Source organism: Leptonychotes weddellii, chromosome 1 (assembly GCF_054177405.1).
Source record: "Leptonychotes weddellii isolate Sample4059 chromosome 1, ASM5417740v2, whole genome shotgun sequence".
NCBI lineage: Eukaryota > Metazoa > Chordata > Mammalia > Carnivora > Phocidae > Leptonychotes > Leptonychotes weddellii.
In genome coordinates, this window is record NC_138369.1 from 154,659,993 (window position 1) to 154,675,733 (window position 15,741).

At 37.6% G+C, this 15,741-nt stretch overlaps 1 long non-coding RNA gene across 1 annotated transcript in view; it reads right to left on the minus strand.

The window, feature by feature from the left end:
- LOC145717279 (uncharacterized) overlaps positions 1-14,232 on the minus strand; it is a 150,243-nt gene extending 136,011 nt beyond the window's left edge. The window contains exon 1 of the long non-coding RNA XR_014140392.1: positions 13,643-14,232. This is a non-coding gene — a long non-coding RNA (uncharacterized LOC145717279). The remainder of the gene's footprint in view (positions 1-13,642) is intronic.
- Positions 14,233-15,741: the final 1,509 nt, after the last annotated feature.

Sequence of the window (15,741 nt, forward strand, 5' to 3'; positions counted from 1 at the left end):
GAGAATTGAACAAGGAAGTTACATCCATATTCGTCATGTTTGTAAAATTTACTCTAATTTCACAGTTTCCTTTTGATGGGTTAAATGTGTTCATTCATATTGGCGGAAATGTTTTAGAACTCTATATGCATTAAGAAATGCCAAGCGTTTTCCTTAAAAGTACAACTATATCAACTATACTTGAATAAAGATTATTTTCCTCTCCTACTCTAAATTGATGCCATATATCTAAAGAACAGTGAAGTACAAGATTAGTTCTTTTATTATCAATAAAGTTCTAATAGTCACCATTTATTGAGCACTTACCAAAAGCCAGGCTTATGCTTAGTACATGTATTACCTCATTTAATACTCATGATAACTAGATGAAATATTATTATTATCATTTCCATAACCATAAGTATTTTATGAGGTGTAATTTATATTCAATAAACTATACATTTAAAGCATAAAATTTAACAAGTTTTGACTTATGTATATACCTGTGAAACCATCACCAGAATCAAGATAATGGACATCCAATCATCCCCCAAAGTTTCCTAGCGCTCATGTGTAATCCATCTCTCCCTTCCATCTCTCCTCTCTCCTCTTTCCTCCTATCAGGCAACCACAGACCTTTCTTTACTTAGATTATAATGTGGAAGAACTAGAATTCTCATACACTGCCGGTGGGAATGTAAAATGGTACACATATGTTTGGAAAATAGTTTGGCAGCTTCTTCAAAAACTAAACACACACCTATGTTGTGACCTAGACTTTTCACTCATAGGTATTTATCCAAGATAAACAAAAGCATATGTCCCTAGAAAGACACATGCACGAATGTTCATAGAATGTTTATATAACACATGATATGGCTTATGTTTCAAAGAGATCCTTCTGAAAGCTGAATTTGGACTAGGCTCTGGAAAAGTGAGGAGCAGAAGGAGGGAGACCAATTAGGAAGCAATTACAACAATGTGGATAGGGATGACGTGGTTTTATCAGTGTGGTGTGATGATGAAGTGGTAAGAAATAGCAGATCCTACACACATTTTTGAGAGACATTAGTGTATTTCCTGATATATTGGATGTATGCTGTAGAAAATGGAGAAGTGTCAAGGATATCTCCTAGGCATTTAGCCTAAGTGATTGGAAAAATGGAGCTGCTGTTAACTGAACAGGTAAAGAATCAAGAGGAACAGACTGGGGGAGGGAGAGATCAGAGGTTGGTTTGGGATATGTTGATACTGAGGTACCTGATAAATGTACAGGGGAGGATGTCAAGAAGACTGTCAAATGTATATGTCCAGACCTGAACTGAGAAGTCAGGGCTGGAGATTAAAACCTGGGAAGTTTTTGGTAAACAGATAAGTGTTTAAATATGAAATGTAGAAATAGAAAAGATGTAGTCTGAACTCTGAGTTCTAAGACTATCCATACATATGTCTAAGAGATAAGGAGGAGCAAGCGATGCTGATTGAGAAGGAACAGCTAGCTATAGGAGGAAGGACAGGAGAGTGTGATACCCTGGAGACCACTTTTTAAAAATTATTCAAAGGAGGAGGGAGTAATACACCCTCTCAGATGCTACTGGTAGAGTTACTAACATGAGAAGAAAAGGTGGGACATTGAATTTAGCAATATGGCCAGTGTTGACTTTGATAAGACCAAGAAAATTGGAATGATGGGCATTAACTACTGATTAGGTATATTCAACAGAGAATGGGAAAAGAAGAGTTTGGAGACAGGGAGTAGAAATGAATCTTTCTAGATTTTCTGTGAAGGAATGCAGAGAAATGAAATAGTAGTTGGAGGAGGGCATAGGATCAAGAGAGGTATTTTTGTTTTGATTTTGTTTTTTGTCTTGTTTTGTTTTAGTCAACCTGGCAGTGTAAGTTAATGTATTTGGTGGTCTTTGATATGTTAAAATTTGACATCTAACATTTATTGTATGTATATTACTTAACTTTGTATTTTGAAATGATTATAAATTCACATAAATTTGCAAAAATAATGCAAAAAAAACACCCCTTTTACTCAATTTTTCCCTTATATATCTATTATACAATATCAAAACCAGGAAAGTGACTGTGGTATAACATGTATATACAGTTCTCTGTCTTTTTATCACTCGTGTAGATTCATGAAACCACTGCCAGATTGAAAACACAGAACTATTCCATCACCACAAAGATCTCCCTTGTGCTACATCTTTATAGGCATGACCTTCCTCTTCCCTGCTACCATTCCTAACCACTGGCAACCACTAATTTGTTCTCCATTTCTCTAATTTCGCATTTTCTAGAATGTTATATAAAGGCAATTATACAGTAGGTGACCTCTTCATATTGCCTTTTTGTTTTTCACTCAACATAGTACCCTTGAGATCCATCCAAGTTGCTGCCTGTTTCAATAATTAGTTCCATTTTATTTCTGAGTAGTATTCCACGGTATGGATGTACCACAGCTGTTCAACCATTTACCAATTGTAAGACACTTCAGAGATGTTTTATGTTGAGGAAACAATCCAGTACAAAGGGGGAACTTGGTGATGCAGAATAGTGTGAGATTAGCAGAGCAATGTCCTTGGGTGAGCACACAGAGCTCAAGGGGAGACCGTGGACATTCATCCAATGTAAAGCTAATGAACTCAGTTACAAGCAAGAACGCAAGCATACAGATGTGGTGGTGAGAGATTGTGGAAGCTCTTTTCTGATGGCTTCCACTTTCTAAATAAATAAGCAAGCAAGGTCATTAGTTGAAAGTAAAAGTGGTGGTAAAGTTGTTGCAGGTTTGAGGAGAAAACAAAATGCATTCACCACACATCTGGGAGAGTGGAGAGTGGAGATCCAGAGATATGTAGAATGTTATGCTCCAGCACGAAAGGCCCACAAAGCTAATAGCTGTGAATTTAAAGCCAAAGCGACCGACGTGGCTCTGTGTTTTTTTTCCACCCTCATTTAGCTGCACAGATGCAGGTGCAGAGAATGCAGGAGGAATAATGATTTAAGGTAGGCAGAAGAGAAATCAGAAAAATAAGAGAAAAAAAATCTAGAGTGTGGGAAAGCAGGTTGTTTTTGTTTTCAGAAATGTAAGGCACACTGTAGCCTGTAGATGTTTTGTAAATGCAAACAGCTTGAAAGATATGACAGGAAGCCTTGAATTATACAGAGCAAGTCAATCCTATTTATCTTCACTATTAACCAACACCCCAGGCGTAAGCACAGTAATGATTCCGTTGTCTGTTAAGGTATTGACACTTGGCACTTAATGCTGCCCTTTCTCCAAGGAGGGCTTCAGCTACCTTTAGTCAGCTCCCTTGGTCACTGGCACTTCAATTTCTCCAGCCATTTAAATATCTATAGGCCTCTGGCTCTCTTCTGTAAAACATCGTACCTTATCTTCTGCAAGCATTCGGATAAACCACTGCTATTTTCCCACCTGTCAGGTCTGACTATCACACAGGGAAAGAGAAGTCTGGTAAAGAGCTTCTGTGGGAATTTCCATTTTTCTGAGGGACTCACTTGGCTGGGGTGTTCAAATACAGGAACTTTGTAACTCCTCCCACCCAGTGAATATGATGCAAATATGTCAGTGGCAATCCTGAGCACATTATGCCCCTTGTGGCCAGAGACAAGAGCACAGGAAACTGTCCCGTGTTGTGCGGTGTGCCTGAGGCAATCAGAGGGTCTGTGATTTCTCAAAGCAGGCTGCCACTTGGCTGAATACAAATAAGATATTTCTAGAAGCTCTGGGAAAAAGACACAGAACCAATGCCTCAGATCAGACACACTTCCTTTTTGTGTTGACGCAGCCCTCCCAGCCTGATGCATCTTCCAGTATCAGTTGTTGAAAACACGGTGGTCGGCACCATTTCACTGGTACCTCTGCTTTAACAGGCTGGCAGCTAGATATCTAATTAATGTCCTTTGTTTAAAACAAATTTCTGGTGTTCAGTTTGGTTATAAGTAACAAGGACCAAGAGCTTCTTAGGAAACAGAAAGCCGCATCTGTAATTTGTTGAATCGTCTTGCTTTGTTTTTGTGTACTCACATATACCCTCTCTCTCTCTCTCCTGTCCACTTCCCCTCCTCCTCCTCTTTCCCTTCCCACTTCCCTCTCCCCAGCCCCACCCCTGCCTCTCCCAGAAGATAAACAAGGAGTCACAGTACTTATCTGGGTCATGATACTTCGTTACTCAGGCAAAATGGAATAACAAATGTTTTAAATTCTGTCACTAGCAGAGGTCAGAAAGATGACAGAATCAACTCTGTGGGCCTTTCATTAGGGGCCTTCATTTGGCTCTACTTAATTCCTTTAATTGTCCAAGTTCCTCCAAGTCAGCACACAGTTCAAAACACAGCCTAAAATGCTCTTTCTCCAGCTATCAGCATGTTTACTTTTACCTTTAATCATCAAAGACTACAAATATGACCTTCCATTGACCTGGCTGATTCATTTTTAAGAGACTTAAAGCAAAACTGACTGGGGAAAGCAACCCTGTAGGGCTGCAAGGCCAAGAGCAGATAAGCTCGTCAAGCAGAAACAGCCTGTAAGGGAAAAATGTTCCCACAGAGAGCACTTCACAAAGCTGTTTTCTTGGGGTCTGCTTTGGCAACTGGAGAATAGAAATGCTTGCCCAGGAAGCTGGTAATAAGAGGGACTGGGATAGGGGTGGGTAGGTGACGCTGAGGTAGCGGACTAGTGCAGGCTCCGCCCTTGCAGATGGTCCTTGGGCCACAGGTCAACATGGCCCCATAAGGCACTACATATAAAAAGAATTGGGAGTTTTGCCAGGTCTGTCTTCAGCATTGTTCCCACGACTCTTTGGCACCTTTGTGCAGCTATTCAGTGACCTCTGCCACCTCTCCTAGGCCACATCATCTCTCTACATATATATCTCATTCCCGTCCATGGTAGCCACTGTCTTTGCTACTGTCTTCTCAATTCCTTCAATGTGGAATTCCTTCAATTTCAGAGCTTGAGCATATTGCCTTAAACACTCTTTGTTGGTTTGGTTCCTTCTCATTGGTTGGGTCTCAGCATAAACATAACCCTATTCAAGAGAAGACTTCTCCAACTGTGGACTCCAAAGTAGGTCCTCAGCCCATCACTACCCCTCATCACTCCCTGGTCTTGTTCTTCTTAGTCACAATTTGACTTTTTCTACTATTTGTTCACATACATTCAGAAAAAAATCTATTTCATTCATCATTGTATCAGTACCTGGTACAGTGCTAAATAACACTCAATTTTAACAGAGTTCATTGAGTGCCTATTATATGTATAAAAACAAACAAACAAACAAACAAAAAACTTCTTAATTAATTGCCGCCTTTTCGCCCCAGTAACCTGAACCACCCAGGCTTCCCCAGCACTGTGCCATGACCTTGAAATATATCTTCTCATTTAATAACTAACACAGCAATGGAAGTATGTCATATTATACCCATTTTACAGAGAAGAAAACTGAATGAACAATAGTTATATGATTTTCCAAAATGTTTAGATATACCAATGTCCAAATAAGAAGTTATATAAGTATTTCAAGCATTATAGCAGGCCAATAGGATCTCATCATTATGAGATACAAGCTATATAAGGACCATTTTAAAGGATGCTCTTTTAGTAACTTGATTCTTTTTTTTTTTAAAGATTTTATTTATTTATTTGAGACAGAGAGAATGAGATAGAGAGAGCATGAGAGGGAGGAGGGTCAGAGGGAGAAGCAGACTCCCTGTTGAGCAGGGAGCCCGATGCGGGACTCGATCCCGGGACTCCAGGATCATGACCTGAGCCGAAGGCAGTCGCTTAACCGACTGAGCCACCCAGGCGCCCAGTAACTTGATTCTTTAGCAAGTTCAGGAAATACAGAATGATGAAGAGAAAGTATCAATGGCTAGAGCCATCCCTTTAAGTAAGCCATCACTTTAAGTATTTAAGAAGGCCCTATTGGCATCTAAGAGAATGTGAGGTATGTGATCAACAGAATTGTGGAAACATAGTACAGAATACTAATGCCAATAAAGGATGTCAACTCAACCTGTGACTATACCAGCGTAATACGGTGGTTAAGATTAAGGACTCTAGAATAAGACAGACTTGAGTTTTAATCCATGCTCTATTATTGGCTAATTTTGACTCATTTTCCCATCTGTCAAATGAATATAACAATCTCATCGCCCAACATTGGTGTGAAAACTAAATTATGTATATAAATTGGTTAACATGAATGTCTGACACATAGTAAGGATTCAATAAATATTAATTTTTATTATGGTAATTATTATTAATGTTATTATTATCTTTAGCTTGAGTTGCCACTGTAAGACCAGAAATTTTAGCACTCATCTCTGAAAGTGTACATGCTAGATCCTATGTGTTGGCAGGAGGTGAAGACATTCCTTATAAGTATGCTGTAGCAGCAGTCTCTCCTCTGGGTGAGAAATACTCTATAATAGCACATTTGCCTCTCTATTTATCAAGATTGAAAAAAATCCTTATTTGAAAAAAATGTCATTTGATAGTATATACCAAATCTTTCCCATTTACATAAATGTAGTGGAATTTACAAGTTTATGGTCATCAAAAAAAAAAATCTTACGATTTCACTTTTATTTTTGTGAGGTGGTTTTAAATATATGCTAAGTACTTCCTTAAGTTCTGCAAAAAAGCTCCAATTTTATTATATGCTACCTGACAATTGCCTCCCTTGGGGATTCACTTGTTATCATCCTAATTATCACTTTGAAGCATTCTGGACAATTATGCTCAGAACAATTTGCTCAACCACACCTTGTTTGGGCTACATTCAGATTTGACTCTGCTGACTATATAACTAAATCAGTGCATTTGTACCTAAAACAAATTTGCAATTACCTCCACAGTGATTTTTAGAATCACTTCATGTGGTGAGTAGAAACATTAATCTGGGTGCTTAACTGCTGCTTGGGTATTAATTGGCCTTCAGATAACATATATTGAAGAACATTGCATGGCATGATTTAATATAAAAATAAGTTCTGCTCAATAACTAGCTCTGAGAGCTTATGTTTAAATACAGAATGATGCTAATGATTGAAATTATCACTTGAACTATGCTTACTGCATTAAAAATAAGCCTACAAGAGGTCATGAAATTTAGAGCTTTGCTATTAGCCTTAAGAATTTTCTTCATTATGTAAGAAAACCATAAATAACAGTTTTACTATTATAACAATACTCCAAAAACATAACTTAAATGCTTTTAAAGAGATTTTAATGTAGATGGGATGATTAAAATCAATGCTTGGATATTTTTAACCCCGGGTGTAGCTTCTATGCAAGATAAGCATTCATAATTTTATGCAATATTCTTTCCTACAGAAGACTTTATTTTCCTTAGATATTTTGGGTGTATAAAACTAATAAAAAATAAATTGAGTTCTTTTCAAGGTGTGAAACATAGTGTGATTGCCTAAGAAAAGAGAGAATATTAAAAAATGTCAGTGCATGAATCAAATTTTCCCAAAATGATGACCAGTGTTAAGGCCATTTTAGGTTTGTGATTCATTTACTCAATCACTCATTCATTCGTTTATCATTCATTTAGTGATTGCATATTTATTGATGATCATATTATGTTCCAGGCACTATTACAGCCATGGGAAACAAACATAAACTAAACAAAAATTAATTCCTCCAGAGAACATCCATTCTAGTTGGTTATGGAAGATGGTCAATACACAAAGTAAATAAGCAAATATATAGAATCGTGGATGGTGATTAACTCCAATGGAATAAATAAAGCAGGAAAGGGGAATAGAAAATGTTGGGGGTGGACTTGAAATTTTAAAGAGGAAGGTTACAGTAGGTCTTACTGTATAGTGACATTTAAAGAAAGATCTAAAGGAGAGAATGGGGCAAATCTTGCTGAAATTTTTGAGGAAAGGGTATTTTAGAAGAAGAGTATTAAGGATAAAGGCTCAGAGGTAAGAGAGTGGCTGGTGCTTGGGAGGGATATCAAGAACGATAACATGGCTGGAGTGTCATTAGAGAGGAAGAGAGAAACGAGAGATGGAGATACAGAGGTTCCAGACATCAGATCTAGTAAAGCCTTGAAAACCATTGTAAGGACTTTTTCGTTAAAGCCAAGTGACATAGGGTATGGCCCAACCTATGTCTGGATACATTTTAATCATCTTCTGTTTCCTATAAAAATGTTCATTTGGGGGGCGCCTGGGTGGCTCAGTCATTAAGCGTCTGCCTTTGGCTCAGGTCATGATCCCAGAGTCCTGAGATCGAGCCCCGCATCGGGCTCCCTGCTCCACGGGAAGCCTGCTTCTCCCTCTCCCACTCCCCTTGCTTGTGTTCCCTCTCTCGCTGTGTCTCTCTCTGTCAAATAAATAAATAAAATCTTAAAAAAAAAAAAAATGTTCATTTGGTAGTACACTAAAAGGCTCATGGTTGAACTCCAACTTTTAAAAAAATTCTTGTTGTCACCAACTGATCAATAATAAAGCTGAAATAAACCAGATTTTAAAATTAAACGCATTCTGAGGATCAAGAGAATTTTGCTAAAACAATTTGTCTTCAGTTAAATTTTTCAGAAACTGCTAGTGGTTCTCCAATGTCCATCTTCCCCTTGGCTCATTAATAGAATTCCTGCAGGGCTTGTGACTAAGGATGGGCTAATGGGATGCAAGCAAAAGATACAGGTGCCAACTCTCAGTCCTAAGAGAGAATGCAAGTTGCTATTTTGGCTCTTTCCCCTTTGTGGCTGCCCACAAGTCAATGAGCACTGGAACAGAGATGGAAGTAAAGCATCAAAATGAGCAAAATTATGCAACCAGCTGTGACTGCTAGTCGGGAATATGATAAAGAGACAAAGATCTATCTTTTTACAGCCTATATTCTGAGGTCTTTGGTTGGTACCAGTTTAACCTGCACTCTCTATATATTAGCAAATATATTAGCAAAACAAGAAGCTAAATCAAACAGAACTCCTAAAACTCTAAATTATTTCATTATAACCCTTAACCCACTGATAATTCATTTTTAATTTCTTTACTATGTCTCACAAGGAGAAATGAAACTATATTTCACGTCGTTTTTTTTTTTTAAACATAAATAAGAACTAAGAAGTCCCCAGTCCTTTTAACTCTAATTTTTAATACACATTTGATGGAAAAGGAAAGAGAGGGACTTTGAAAACAATTTGAAGAGCTTCTCAAAGAAAAACTGGATTTTGTGGCACAAAAACATTTCCTTTTTTGTTGTGGTTGCTAATTAAGAGTGGTAGTTATATCAGATTTTTTTTTAGGACTATGTGGGTAATGAGAGTCACATATGGTACTGGGAGGCATTCACTGAACTTTGATATTTTAATATAGCTTGCTACAGAGAGAGAGAAAGAGAAGAGATAGATTGAGAAAGATAGAGAAAATAAAACAAAAAAGGAAGATGAGGGTAGGGGAAACAGACTGAGAGACACAGGCTAAAGGCAGGCGAAGGAGAAACTTAGAGAGACTCAAAGATAACCAGACATGGCAGAGGACTTAAAAACCATGTATGGGAACCTATTCATTCTCAGGGGGTTTTTTTGTTTGTTTGTTTGCTTTTTTGTGTTTTATTTTGTTTTTGTTTTTAAGCTAGTGGCTGTGACAGATCCTCACTAAACTCAGACAACAATGTAGAAATGACAGATCCTCACTAAACTCAGAAAACAATGTAGAAGTGAGAACTAGTTGAGCTGCTTTGGGGCGGTGGGCGGCAGAGAAGGAGAGAGGGGGAGAGAGAGAGAGAGAGAGAGAGAGAGAGAGAATCCCAAGCAGGTTCCATGCCCAGTGCAGAGCTGGATCTCATGACCCTGAGCCAAAATCAAGAGTCTGATGCTCACCCAACTGAGTTACCCAGGCACTCTCTGTTTGCTTATTAAAGTTACTAAAGAAAATATCCCAAGGACTCTCTTACAAGTATCTTTCAATGGATTGTATTCTACCTATGATTTTGTCAGAGGTACATTACTTACATAAATATGTCCAAGTTTGTTGATATTTCTATTTTTGTTCTTGAACTTTCCTAAATGATTTTGTGTGTGTATTAGATTAATTGATCTATTTCTCATACTTGTTAGAATTAGAAACCCAGTAGGGTTGGGGGGGGGGGGCGGTGAGGAGGAGAGAAAAAAACAAAAAACAAAGATCTCACTGCATGCTTTTTTAGAGTACTTCAATGTCACTTACACAATTCTAAAGTCAACTGAAAGAGAAACTTAAGATATAAGTATCTATTGAATTCAAAAAGCATTATTTTTTTCAAAAAGCATTATTTTTTAATATTTCTGATACCATGTTTTTAAAAAATCTGGCCCAAAGATAATTTTGGAGTACCTACTTGGAATGGTGAAGATAGCACCATGTAGATACCATCCAACATCTTATCTAATCTTTTGAAGGATGTTATGAGGACTCTCAAAGGATAATCAGTTTAGTATTTAGTATATTAGTATTTCCTCTTCTATGTTAACTCCTAAGCAAATTTGTTTGTAAAAAGACAGTTTGAAGACCTTAGCTTGCAAGAATATTTCTAAGACAAATAAAATAAATTAACTGCTTCATTTTTAATTCAAAACAAAATATGAGCTGATAAAATTACTTAAAAAATCCCAAGTAGGAGGCACAATCTGTTTATTAGATTGCTCATGTTTTTCTTTTTCTAAAAAAAAAAAAAAAGAAGAAGAAGAAGAAATAAAAAAAAAACAACAAAAAAGTCTAAGTCCTGATGACATATCGGTCTGATAGAGCAAATCTCAGAAAATTTAAAAATGAACAACCAGCAACTGCCTCCTACTTTGATATGCATGTCAAGTGACCTGAGATGAAGAGACAACTCCCAGAACCCAAACTTCTACTCCTTTCTGTTATGATGAGACTTCAAAACAGAGTATGCTATGGATCACTAATTATCCAATCAGCTTCGATTGTTCATAGGGCTAAATTAAATGATAATAAGTAATCAGCCTGATTATTCTATCATCTAAATAACAGATGAGCTTGCCATTCTTTCATTTAATCTGCAAATATTAACTTCCTATATAATCTGAGTCTAGCACTGTAAAATATAAGAAATTATAAACGAAGTCTTCACCCACAAGAAGTTAACAACCACCTGGAGAAAGAAGGAAACACCATCATCTTCCACTAGAACTACTACGAAGGCACCGTGGTCTCTGTTAAATCCATTCTCCATGATGCATGTTGGGTGATCTTTCCAAAGGGCATATCTGAGTATGTCCTCGCCCTCCCCTGCCTCCACCCCCAACTAAAGACATGAAATGTTTCATTGAAATACCAATGCACTTAGCCATAAACACAAAACTCCTTGCCAGAGTTTTCAGTGTTTGTGAGCCTGCCCAGGAGATTTTTTCAGCCTGGTCTCTCCTGGGCTCCCCACCTCCGCTTCAGCCCCACCGGCCCTGCTTGCTCTGGCCACCGTCTCTGCAAAAGGTGATTTTGCTTCATCAGGGTAACCTCCTGATGAGGTTCAGATCTTGGCATACCTGTCATTTCCCTGACCTCCCTTTTTAGGTCAAATTCCTTATATATAATATCTCATAGCACCATGAACCTCTCTTCTGAGAACAGGGGTTGATGACAGCTTTCCGTTTTTGTTATTAACATCTCTCCGCCTCCCTAGGCTATGAGCTCCAAAAGTAGAAAAATCATGTTCATTTCTCCTCACCCTCGTAAAAGAAATGCTTTCCTAAGGAGCCTGCATTCTGTAATCCCTTAATAAACCTTGGTAGAATGACTCTTATTGTTAAGTTAAAAATGAAGCTGAATTCAGTAATTCTATCAATGGAACTTCCGAAAATTCCCTGCTAATGTTAATAATGAGTTTCAGTCTTTGGCTTAAACTAGTCCATGGGGTAGTTGATTGGATTTTATTTCTTTATTTCTTTGTTTTTGAAAAACAAACCTTGAATGGCTCACATTAACAAAAAGAATGACTGCCTCTAACCATACTGTAAATATTTATTCTTTCATGTATTCAACAAATACAAAAAAATATATGTGAATTCAAAGGTGCTTCACAGGTTTCAATCACTCAAGAGCATCAACTATAGAATGTATTTGAAAATAAACATAAATCAGATTACTTTTGAAAACTCCACTGGCTCACTATGCCCTATTTATGGCAGATCAAAACTGTGCTTGATAAACTAAATGGTGAGTTAAGTTTGCACTTCTATGGCATAAAACAGACTTAGTGCTCCTTCATTTACCTGTACTTAACATTTTCCTTCCCAGTATGTCCTTGTCCCTTGAGTGAAAAATTAGAAGTATTTTTTTTTAGTTTTGACAAACTAAGTCACTTAACCCTACCAAGTAGTCCTCTTCTCTACTGCTTTTATATTTCCTATTGTTGATTAAACAGGTTTTCCAGTAAATTACCAAGCACTTACAATGTGCTTGCCTCTGGGCAAAGTATTTGACATGCCCGTTCTCATTTAAACAGCACAACCACCCCTTCATGTAGAGATGGTTATTGAATTCTTCTAATAACTAGAAAAAGAAGTTCAGTAAGTTGCCCCATCATCGCCTGGTTAATAAAGGGGCCTGGCTGGGGTCTTAGACCAGTTCTTCCTCCTTCCCAAAAGGTAATAGCAAAGACAGAAAAAACAGTACCAAGGAGGTGAAAAACCCTAGACTTGAGAGTCTTTTAAAAACCCAGAGAGAGAAGCCCTGACTTTGTGAACAACTGACAAGTCACTAAACTTCTCTTTAATCACCTTTAAAATAAGGAACATGTATAATATCAGGGGCAAGAACTATTGTCTGCCAAGTGAAAGTTAATTGATTCTCTGCTTACCTCATCTCCCCTTTACCCAGCCCCAAAATTAAGTCCACAGAAAGAATGATGAATGGCTTAATGATCATGCATTGTACAAGTAGGCAGGAATGTAATCATATAGTCAGCATTTTTCATCTTCTAAACCATATGCTTATCTTCACAGAGTAGAATTTTTAGATTAGTAGCATTTTTTAATGTGGTGTATATCATTAGGAGATAAGACTACTACCAGCTGTTTGAAGGAAATAGGAGTTTTAGTAAAAGAATCCATTGGAAGGAAGTGAATAAGACAGATTGGTGATAGGAGAGGAAATCAAGTCTAGCAGCTCCATTTCTTATCCCAACTCCCTATTTTTCTCACAAGTTGCAGTGACTTTTGTAAAAGATTTTAATATCTTCATTTACATCTCTATAAACTGTTTATAAAGTGGACATTTCTACTTACATAAAAATTCATGCTTGAGAAGTACTTTAAAATCCTTAGTATTTCAAGCATTTTAAACATGCGTCCAGATCATAATATAGTCTGCTATCCCATAAAATGTAGTAAAACAATGATTTTTCAATAGTTGATGAAGAAACCTTAATTAAACAGGCTAGACTCAAGAAGAAGGACAAAAGATTACAGTATTGGTGCATGGCAGGTGTATTGAAGTTGTACAATATAAAAAACATTTTCATCAGATTTAGATAATATGGGATTAAATTCTACTTTTTCAATTTCTTGATTGTATCTTATGACTATTAAAAAATAATCTGTCATAAACTCACAAATTTTTAATCTCTCATGCAAAAGCAAGCTAATCAAAACTAAGTTCTTCTTACCTTATTCTTCTGTCATGCCTTCCTCAGTGCTCAAGCTCTGATCATCAGATCCCTATTAGAGCTGGCAAAAAGGAGGACAGAGAGAAAATGAGGTCACATCCCTGCACATACACTGATACGGTGTTTGCCAAACTTAGCCACAGTTACAAAGGAAGCTGGGAAATACAGTCATTATTCATGACCATGTACTTCATCGAAACTCCAGGAATATATATTGATAGAAAACTAGCAGTCTCTGCCACAGTGATCTTATGCAAGTGATGTAAGATCCTAAACAACAAATCCGTCATCTCTAACAGGCATTTTAATGTCTATGTCATCATAATGTAATGATGATGGTATGTTCTATTTGAAAGTATCGCACCTGTAAAACAATGTGTTTACATTTAAGTCCTATGTAGACCTAAGGTGTTATTTGGTCATAAGAGTCTATGAATAGAAAAATCTGCAAATAGGATATTGTATCACCAATAAAGAGAACACTTTGGACAAATGTCAATGCATTTTTTTCTTAAAGATTTATTTATTATTTTTAGAGAGAGAGAATGTGTGCGCATGCATGAGTGGGGGAAGGGGCAAGGGAGAGACTCTTCAAGCAGACTCCCCACTAAGTGTGGAGCCTGACACAGGGCTCGATCTCAGGACCCACGAGATCATGACCTGAGCTGAAACCACGAGTCAGACGCTTAACTGACTGAGCCATTCAGGCACCCCCATGTCACTGCATTTTTAAGGCATTACTTTTGCAACATGATTTTAAAGATTCTGTTTATAACGAAGAAAAGACTTCAAGTATTCATCACTAGATTTAATATACTTTTTTGCCACTTGAAGGTTTCTTAGTATCACTCTTTATCTTTCTCTTTAGCAAGGACGGTTTTTCCTAATTCAAGAGCTCTGAAACTCTTCAAGTGTGGGCTGGGGTTAAGGTTTAACAAGAAGGAAGTGAAGCCAATCCTGTCAGATTGCTCTGTACCTTTTCAAAGCCACACATCTGAAATGCTCAGGAGGAACGATTGTATTTCAGTCACATTCCTGTGCATATAACACTTCTACCTTCCTCAGAAGTCTCTAATAGAAGCAGTCTCTTTTTAACAGTAATGCAACCTCTGTGAAGATGGATTACCTTTTTTTATGGTGTGAGGTACCAGACAGACAAAAGACTGATACCTGAAAGCAAGGAAACTCCCACTTCCAGTGATGGGGGAAGTGGAAAGCAGCTGCAGACATAATAAAGAGAAGCCACTGAGTGCAAAGTTAAGCTTTGAATTCTTTTTAAGCAAACATGGGGAAAAAAAGTTAGATCATTTGTCCTCAAAGAAACTACCTCAGAACATTGAAGTTCCTCAGTGGATTCAAAGAAAGACTATTGCTGACAATTGGTAAAAAAAGACACAATGAACCAGTTGTCAGACGCGCCTAATGAATGCCAATTTGTAAAATAAAACCCTTTGCAACAATCAGAGGATGTTGGATGTTTCAAAAGAAGCTGTTGATTCAAAATGAATAACTTCACTTTGCTATGTTTTCTGCTCTTGTATAGATCATCATTACTATTTTTACTTTCTATTTTCAGCAGAAATTTGAGTTAACCTTTTGTTCCATCTGTAGCCCGCCTTCTGAAGCAGCACCGCCTCCTTTTCATTATTCCTTTCAAAAGAACTGAAATTTGCAAAATGTGCCATTTTCCTCCCTCACTCTGTGGAGGAGTGTAGCAGAGCCAGCTTTTCAAGCATGAAGATTCCTAATAATCAAAGGAACTTGAGGACTAAAATGAGTATGCAGAGCAGGTAATGCCCAACGCCAGAGCAGATAGGATTGGAGAGGCAACAAAAATACTCCTGCCCTAAAATGCCATCCTCAGGGGCACCTGGGTGGCTCAGTTGGTTAAGCGACTGCCTTTGGCTTGGGTCATGATCCTGCAGTCCCAGAATCAAGTCCCGCATCAGGCTCCCTGCTCAGCGGAGGGTCTGCTTCTCCCTCTGACCTGCCCTCTTCTCATGGTCTCTCTCATTCTCTCTCTCTCAAATAAATAGAGTCTTAAAAAAATAAAAATAAAAAATAAATAAAATGCAGTCCTCAGAAGCCTGTCGTAGCAC